This window comes from Cervus elaphus, chromosome 14 (assembly GCF_910594005.1).
Source record: "Cervus elaphus chromosome 14, mCerEla1.1, whole genome shotgun sequence".
In the NCBI taxonomy this organism is placed as follows: domain Eukaryota; kingdom Metazoa; phylum Chordata; class Mammalia; order Artiodactyla; family Cervidae; genus Cervus; species Cervus elaphus.
Window position 1 is genome coordinate 45904147 of NC_057828.1, and position 9037 is coordinate 45913183.

At 44.0% G+C, this 9037-nt stretch overlaps 1 protein-coding gene across 4 annotated transcripts in view; it reads right to left on the reverse strand.

Moving 5' to 3' along the window:
- The window catches only part of PIK3CD (phosphatidylinositol-4,5-bisphosphate 3-kinase catalytic subunit delta), a 61868-nt gene that overhangs the window by 25546 nt on the left and 27285 nt on the right, over positions 1-9037 (reverse strand). The window contains exon 2 of one of the 4 annotated variants that reach the window (XM_043922822.1): positions 8760-8876. The exons of the other annotated variants lie outside the window; for them this stretch is intronic. The gene's annotated coding sequence lies outside the window, so the exon portion shown is untranslated. The remainder of the gene's footprint in view (positions 1-8759; positions 8877-9037) is intronic. 4 annotated transcript variants of the gene reach the window in all.

Below are 9037 nucleotides of genomic sequence, written 5' to 3' on the forward strand. Positions count from 1 at the left end.
TCAGAGCTGGCAGGGCAGGTGAATGAGGGAAGGTGTTGGGCCCTGCAGGCCACAAAGCGCCCCGATCCTCTGTTCGTAAGAAGCTGGCAGACAGGCAGTTCAGCAGCCCAGCCTTGAAGCCTGCATCTTCCTCCTTCTTGAAAAGAATGAGGCCACAGGCCAGAGGGAAACTGCATGGCCCAGGGCCCTCATCAAGCACACTTTTAGGATAGATGTGCTATTCTTCCAAACTACAAATACTTTCTTTTTTTTTTTGGTCCAAGCAAGTTGGACATCCCAAAGACCATCCCATGATGAGGAAGGATGGGTTTGTCTGGAGGGCTGTCTAACTCCCCAGCTCCTGCTGTGAGAAAAAAAAGGGGTTAGAGGAGTGAAGGATGGGACAAAATAACAAAGTAATGGCACGTTGTGCAGAAGGCATTTCTATGTCTGCTTGGATGGTAAGCTGAGGACATACACCACCTTACTCCCTGGTCTCCTTGTCTACCCACTTCTGCCTCCTTCACTTTTTAAAAAAATACATTTTATTTAATTATTTATTTTTGGCTGTGCTGGGTCTTAGTTGTGGCACCTGTGATCTTCGCTGTGGCAAGCAGGCTCCTCACTGTGGTGCCCAGGCTCAGTAGTTGTGGCTCAGGCTTAGCTGTCCCACAACAGGTGGGATCTTAGTTCCTTGACCAGGGATTGAACCCTCATCCCCTGCATTTGAAGGCAGATTCTTAACCACCGAACCACCAGGGAAGTCCTCTTTCTCACTTTTTTTTTTCATTCTCTCCCATTTTAAATATATCTCCTTTGACTCCATATTATTCAAAAGGGCAGTAACTTCTAATTTGAATATTTTAAAAAGGAAAAATACTCTCAGTGGGGGGAAACCAAAACAGACATCAGAGAAGGAGAGGGGTAGGGCTTTAGAAATTCTGTTATATGTGGAAAGAAAAGAAAGACTTCTGACTTCTCCTGCTGCCATCGGAAAAAACAAGCCAATTGTCCTGCAGAAAATTCTATCTCAACAATCTCCTAGGATGCTCAGTTCATGGTGCACCTAGGGGGCTCAGCATTATATAGAGAAATCGAAGAGAAAGATCCAAGTTCTCATATCTGGTCAATTTGGGGAACTGTCCTAGGAAGCAATTCAAAAGTGAAAAAGAAAAAGCTATATGCACAAAGGGCTTCCCTGGTGGTTGAGCTGGTAAAGAATCTGCCTGCAATGCAGAAGACTCTGGTTCAATTCCTAGGTTGGGAAGATCCACAGGAGAAGGGAATGGCTACCCACTCCAGTACTCTTGGTCTCCCCTGGTGGCTCAGGCAGTGAACAATCTGCCTGCAATGTGGGAGACCTGGGTTAGGCCCCTGGCTCGGGAAGACTCCCTGGAGAAGGGAACAGTAACCCACTCCACTATTCTTGCCTGGAGAATTCCATGGACAGAGGAGTCTGGTGGGCTACAGTCCATGGGGTTGCAAAGAGCTGGACACGACTGAGAAACTTTCACTTCACCTATATGCACAAAGATATTCATTGTGGTATTATGTGTGAAAGTTATAAATCAAAAACAGTAGAGAGACTTCCCTGGTGGTCCAATGTTTGAGATGCTAAGCTTCCAATGTGGGGGGCCCAAGTGCGATCCCTGGTCAGGAAACTAGACCCCACAGGGCACCACTAAAGTGTCCTGCATGCTGCAATGAGGATCCTGAGTTGCAGCACAGCCAAACAAATATCTAAAATAATAATCATAAAGAAATGGTTAAATAAATTATCATATATACAACAAGAGTGAATACAGTCACTAGAACAACACCTGTGCATACTACATGACACTGCAAACAGACCCCACATAAAGTGAAACCAATACGGCACATATAGTTATCATGGCAACATATGTCTGTGGACAAAACATTTCAGTAAGCATAGAGAAAATGAAAACAGCTGTATTATTGGTGGAAGTGGCTATTATAATAATGACTTTAAAAATTTCATACCTATGAAAGTTATGAAAGCACATGATTTTAAAAATTAATTAAAACTAAAATGTTTGCAGCAAAAAATTAGCAGTCTCTTGACCTCCACATCCAAACATACCATCCCCATTTTCAGTTGTTTCTCTGGGTATTCATCTCTGCATTTCTAAATAATAGGTTTATACTGATATTTCTTGATCTTCAACTTGTAACTTCTTTTCTTAACATTTACTTGTTTGTTGCTGCTTGTGGGCTTGCACTAGTTGAGGCAAGCAGGGTCTGCTCTCTAGTTGCAGCGCACAGGCTCACTGCAGTGGCTTCTCGGTGCTGAGTATGGCCTTTAGAGCACGCAGGCTCAGTAGTTGCAATGCATGGACTTACATTGCCTTGCAGCACGTGGACTCTTCCCTGACTGTGGATTGAACCCGTGCCCCCTGCACTGAAAGGCAGATTCTTAACCACTGGACCCCCAGGGAAGTCCCAACTTTTAACTCCTTACCTTAGAAGATAAGTTTGTGCTTTCCTGCAGCTACACACATGCATGGATCTTCTCTCCAGTCTTCAGGATATAGCAATGTGATCATTTTTTGTTAATCAAACTTTAGTGTTTCCATTACTATAACAATGTAAATATTGTTCAAAGCTAAGCCACATACTATACTATGATTTCCTTTCTTTTTTAAAAATATATTTATTTATTTGGCTGCTTCAGGTCTTAGTTGCAACATGCAGGATCTTCTTGTGATGCACAGGCTTGGGAGCACGTGGGCTCAGGAGCTCTGAGGTATGTGGGACCTTAGTTCCCTGACCAGAGATTGAACCTGCGTCCCCTGCACTGCAAAGCAGAGTCTTAACCTCTGGACCACCAGGGAAGTCTCATGATATCCTTTCTTGTTCCAACTTTTTGTTACTCCTATAGTTGATTGTTGCCTTGTTTTTCATTTTCTTTACATTCTATGTATGAATGAGTAACTATTCTCTAAACTCTCTAACAGAACTATAAAACCCTCATATTGTAACAAATATATCAAATAATTCATCAACTCCATTTTTTTATTACAGATATTCCTCCTGGGCTCTCAGCCATCTTGCTCTAAATTGGGCTGGTTGCTCTCTAGAGCAGATGCAGAACTGGGACTTCTCTTCGCTATTATTATGGGCATTCCCTTCACCTTCTCTCCATCAATAATGGCTCTTGATTGCAAGTAAAGAAGTGGACTCTCAATGATTAAGCAGGGAAGGAGATGATGGGTTATCTGACATATTTGCTGCATTGTGAGAAGTTTAATAGTTCTATTGGAGAGTTTGAGAAAGAATTAGTGATTACTCCAAGCCAGGCTTCAGCAATACATGAACCGTGAACTTCCAGATGTTCAAGCTGGTTTTAGAAAAGGCAGAGGAACCAGAGATCAAATTGCCAACATCCACTGGATCACCGAAAAACCAAGAGAGTTCCAGGAAAACATCTACTTCTACTTTATTGACTATGCCAAAGCCTTTGACTGTGTGGATCACAATAAACTGTGGAAAATTCTGAAACAGAAGGGAATACCAGACCACCTGACCTGCCTCTTGAGAAATCTGTATGCAGGTCAGGAAGAAATAGTTAGAACTGGACATGGAACCACAGACTGGTTCCAAATAGGAAAAGGAGTACGTCAAGGCTGTATATTGTTACCCTGCTTATTTAACTTATATGCAGAGTACATCATGAGAAACGCTGGGCTGGAAGAAGCACAAGCTGGAATCAAGATTGCTGGGAGAAATATCAATAACCTCTGATATGCAGGTGACACCATCTTTATGGCAGAAAGTGAAGAAGAAGTAAAGAGCCTCTTGATGAAAGTGAAAGAGGAGAGTGAAAAAGCTGGCTTAAAGCTCAACATTCAGAAAACTAAGATCATGGCATCCAGTCCCATCACTTCATGGCAAATAGATGGGGAAACAGTGGAAACAGTGGCTGACTTTATTTTGGGGGGCTCCAAAATCACTGCAGATGGAGATTGCAGCCATGAAATTAAAAAATGCTTACTCCTTGGAAGGAAAGTTATGACCAACCTAGACAGCATATTAAAAAGCAGAGACATTACTTTGTCAACAAAGGTCCATCTAGTCAAAGCTATGGTTTTTCCTGTAGTCATGTATGGATGTGAGAGTTGGACTATAAAGAAAGCTGAGCACCGAAGAATTGATGCTTTTGGAGAAGACTCTTAAGAGTCCCTTGGACTACAAGGAGATCCAACCAGTCCATCCTAAAGGAGATCAGTCCTGAGTGTTCATTGGAAGGACTGATTTGAAGCTGAAACTCCAATACTTTGGCTACCTGATGCAAAGAGCTGACTCATTTGAAAAGACCCTGATGCTGGGAAATATTGAAGGCAGGAGGAGAAGGAGATGACAGAGGATGAGATGGTTGGATGGCATCGTCAATTCAATGGACATGAGTTTGGGTAAACTCCAGGAGTTGGTGATGGACAGGGAGGCCTGGTGTGCTGCAGTGCATGGGGTCACAAAGAGTTGGACATGACCGAGTGGCTGAACTGAACTGAAAACTGAGGGCTTCCAGGGTGGCTCAGATGGCAAAGAATCTGCCTGTGATGCAGGAGACCCAGGTTCAATCCCTGTGTCAGGAAGAAACCCAGAAGAAGGGAATGGCTACCCACTCCAGTATTCTTGCCTAGAAAATTTCATGGACAGAGGAGACTGGTGGGTTACAGTCCATGGGGCCCCAAAGAGTTGGACATGACTGAGTGACTAACATGTTTGCTTTCATGTTGAAAAAAAAGCAAATAAAAATATGAGGCAACTATCAACTCCAGGGAAAACAAAAAGTTGAACAAGAAAAGAAATATAATTTCAGACACTATGTGCAGAATCATTTCTGATGGCAAAACTGCTGGTATTGCCACTGTGTTCTGGGTGCTGGGCTTCCCAGGTGGCACAGTGGTAAGGAATGTGCTTGCCAATGAAGGAGATGCAGGAGACCCAGGTTCAATCCCTGGGTCGGGAAGATCCCCTGGAGGAGGAAATGGCAACCCGCTCCAGTATGCTTGCCTGGAAAATTCCATGGACAGAGGCGCCTGGTGAGCTACAGTCCATGGGGCTGCAAAGAGCTGGACACAACTGAGTGACTGAGAACACACTGGGAGCTATTTTGTATCCCTGCCACTTATGTACCAAGAACTCAAACTTGCAGACCATCCCTGCTGTCACCATCATAACCATGGATAAAAGAAACATTTCATCCCTCTCTTCTCTGTCAAAATGTAACAGAGATACATCTCATTAGTGGTGCCCACATCACAGGTCCAGTCTTGGAAGTGAGTACTTTTCAGTTCCCATGGTGGGGTAGGTTTTTTTTCTCCCCACTCTCAAGACTCAAAGACAACAACTGAAATACAGAAGGTCATTTGGCGGCTGAGCCAAGGGAGAAACAAGACAACTGCACGTTGTACCACTTGTTCCTCTTTGTTGGTTTCCTCTCTCATTTTAGTGGAGCACATCCTCCAGTAGCTTCCTTGAAAAGGAATACAAAGGGTATGTGTGTGTAAAGTTTTTGAAAATTCACATGTCTGAAAAATGTCTTCATTCTATTGTTTTGCTTGAATGGTGATTACAACATTCTGGATTGAGAATTAATTTCCCCTGGAAACTTGAAAGAATTGCTCCGTGTAACTTCTGATATTGCTTTCCACCCCACCCCATTCCCCTTTTCTGGTGTTACTTTTGTGAAGTCCAATGCCATTCTGTTCTCTGATCTTCTGTTTGTGGCTCCTTTTCCCTGTGCTGGCTTTTAGTAACTTCTCTCTATCTCTGGAGTTTTGAAAGTTCATGATGCTGTCCCTTAGAACATCTTTTACTTTGATGTAGTGTATCTTATTATCATTGTGCTCAGTGCTACAGAGACTCAACGCAGAAACTCTTTCACGTCTAGATTTTTTTTCCTGGTGTTTATTTAATAACTTTTTCTTCTCCATTTCTTTCCCTTGAGCTTCTATGAGACAGATACTGGGCCTCCTAAACTTACTCTCATTTTCTTATCTTTTCTTTCTTCTTTCCCATCTCTCAAGTCTTTTTGTCCTACTTTCCAGAATTTCCTTGTTCTATCATCCAACTCTATTCTACTGAAATTTCCACTCCTAGTTTTGATGTCCAAGAACTTATTATTATTTTATGAATATACCTTTTTATGTTTTAAATATTTATTTATTTACTTTGACTGTATCACATCTTAGTTGCAGCATGTGGGATCTTCCCTGGTGGCACATGGACTCTCTTAGCTGTGGCATGTGGGCTTAGCTGCTTCTCTGAATATAGGATCTTAGTTCCCTGACAGGGATCGAACCCACATCCCCTGCATTGCAAGGCAGATTCCTTTTTTCAAATTTAATAAATTATCTATTGGCTGCACTGGGTCTTTGTTGCTTTTCGTGGGCTTTCTCTAGTAGTGGTGAGCAGGGACTACTCTGCTAGGGTGCATGTGCCTCTCACTGTGGTGGCCTCTCTTGGCGTGGAGCACAGGCTCTAGGCACGCGGGCTTCAGTAGCTGCAGCACTCAGGCTCAGTACTTACGGTGCACAGGCTTAGCTGCTCCACAGCACGTGGCATCTTCCCGGACCAGGGACTGAATCCATGTCCCCTGCATTGGGAGGTGGATTCTTAACCACTGTATCACCAGGGAAGTGCCCTAAATATGCCTTTTTAAAGACAACCATGTTTTTGACTTCGAAATCTCTTTTTCCTATCGGTCTGGGTCTCTGTCTTTCATGCTAGAGGACTCATTCGACATGCGATGTACCAGATCTGCCCATTCCAATTTAAGAGCGAGGTACTGAGAGCTGTTTGTACAGGCCTTGCTGCTTGGTTAGTATTGCTGTAAAGGGACAAAGGAGGGGTTTTTCATGTGAGGTCCATTTCCTCAGAGAGAAGTTCTTCAAAACCCTGCCTGGAGGGTGGGTAGAAGCCAGACAGCCACGCTGTGGGAGTAGCAAGACAGGGTCTCTCTGTTCAGCACGCAAACTTTCATTGACTCCTCCTGTTCTCAGCACAGTGCCTCCCTTACCCTCGGCTGCCCTGGTTCAACACTGCCTGTAGGAACCAGCTGGTGGGGGAGGAAGCTGCCTGGTGGCCTGAGAGAGGGGTCTGTGGCTCTAACACATACTTCCAACTCATATTCCTGCTTCCACCTGCCCCCCGCACCCCGTCGTCAGGATCATTCTGTAGCCCTCATTCTTTAGCCTTTACTGGGAACTGTATACATGTCAGCTCCCCTTCCTCGCAGCTGGGATATTCAACCTTCTAAGCTTTGCTTCTCTCTCACCTCGCTGATCCCCACCTTTCAAAAGTTTTGCCCACATCCCTCTCCTCTATCATCTACTTTTCTGTTTTTCTTAAGGATTTATACCTTTACTCTCCTTTTTGCATTCAGTTCTTTTTGTGGAAGTTCATGATCATATTTAACAGTAAATCAAAATCAAGCTTCCAAAGATACACGCAAAGAAGTCTCTCTGGGGGTGGGGTGGGGGGAGGATACTCCAATAAGGAAATATGGTTCTTTCAGGAGGGGGGGTATAATTATAGCCAAGAGATGCTTGTAATTTCTTTGTATTTTGTACACTTTCAACAGTACATAGGTATCTTACAAATCAAAAAGTCAGAGGGTTAAAAATCATTATTAAAAGTCATTTTCGGAAACACAGATCAAGACAGTGTAAACAGGTGTGTAGAAGAAACTCCAACTCCTCAACAGTCTACACAACCCATGGTTTTTGCCTCTGGGCCAGGGAGTCCTACGGCTCCACAGAAACACCCTGAGGTTTTCAGAGGGTGGCAGGAGTGGGGCAGGGCGTTGAGTGGAAGGGTCTCTAGTTGTACCACAGTGGCACTCTTTTATTCTGCTTTATAGGTAAAAATTCTGCTTAATAATTTGATCTTTTTAGAGAGAGCCACACTAATAAAGATGCTTGGAAATTCCCAGCGAAGATCTAGAAATGAAGAGAGGGCGGGGGGGGGGGGGGGGGAAGCCCCCAAGGATGACATCATGCTATAACCCTGTGCCCTACCTGAACCATCAGAAATGACAGTGGCTGCTTGAACATCCATATAAGGAGCTTGGTGCTTATAGCATACAAACTTGGTGTACAAGAATACACAAGTACACACAGCTGGCAAATGGGACCAATCTGTGAGCTTGCCAACCACACAGCCACTCCCAGACACCAAAGGCGGGTGCTCAGCCAAGGCTTGCCCAATGTCAGTCTCTGACCTCAGTTTCTTCATTCACACAATGAAAGGACTAACGTCCCAGAAGTTCCAAGGAGTATCTTCTTATTGATACCGCGACTGCCAACTCCCTAGAGAAACAGAATGTCCCCACCTAAGGACTCCTTGAGAAGCGGTATCAAGTTATGAAAATCCAATTCATTCCCTCCGGAAGAAGGTTTTAATTCTTCTCTGGCCAAATAGGCCTGCCTGGCTCTACCATGAACGAAGCAAGTCAAATACCAAATGCTGCAGCTTTAAAATGGGCTCTAGGGCTCCTCGGAGCAAAGCCATCCCTTTCTTCCTGGGCAGCAGCAGACCTTTGCTGGGAAGCTGGCAGGGATCTAAGTTCACATCCCCCTTTGTTGGCTCGGAGCACAAATTTGGGTCACTCTCTTCCTGTTAGCATTCTAGTCCTACAGAGAAGTTTCTCCTTTGGCTAGATAGTCAGGGAGGGTGGATTCCATTCACATTCTTAACCGATCTACAAAATAACATTTCTTCTTCCCCCACACACTTGTTTCCTTTGCCTGATCTACCTTTCTGGAATGGTCCAAAAAACCAGCAGCAAAGGTCCCTCTGTCTGGCAGGTTAAAGATGCTTTGAAATCAGTGAGCATCAATGCACTCTTGCCTGACTCTGAGCTCCTTATCTGTCTGGAAAAAGAAAGAGAGCAGAAAGACAGAAAGAGAGAAAGACAGGAAGGAAGGAAGAAAGATAGAGAGAGGGGAGAGAAAGAAGGAAGGAAGGAAAGAAAGTAGAGAAAGAAAGAAAGCAAGAAATCTTTAAAAAGAGAAAGTCTCAGAAACCTTCTGCA